This window comes from Pygoscelis adeliae, unplaced genomic scaffold (assembly GCF_000699105.1).
Source record: "Pygoscelis adeliae isolate BGI_AS28 unplaced genomic scaffold, ASM69910v1 Scaffold186, whole genome shotgun sequence".
NCBI lineage: Eukaryota > Metazoa > Chordata > Aves > Sphenisciformes > Spheniscidae > Pygoscelis > Pygoscelis adeliae.
The window spans coordinates 8,053,959-8,054,198 of NW_008825071.1; positions in this window are offsets into that span (position 1 = coordinate 8,053,959).

Here is a 240-nt window from a genome sequence, read left to right on the forward strand (position 1 = left end):
AGAGGTGTTCCATCCCCCTGATCATTTTTGTGGCCCTCTTCTGGACCCGCTCCAACAGGTCTGTGTCTGTCTTATGCTGAGGGCTCCAGAGCTGGACACAGTACTCCAGGTGGGATCTCACCAGAGCAGAGCAGAGGGGCAGAATCACCTCCCTCGACCTGCTGGCCACGCTGCTTTTGATGCAGCCCAGGATACGGTTGGCCTTCTGGGCTGCGAGCGCACATTGCCAGCTCATGTCCA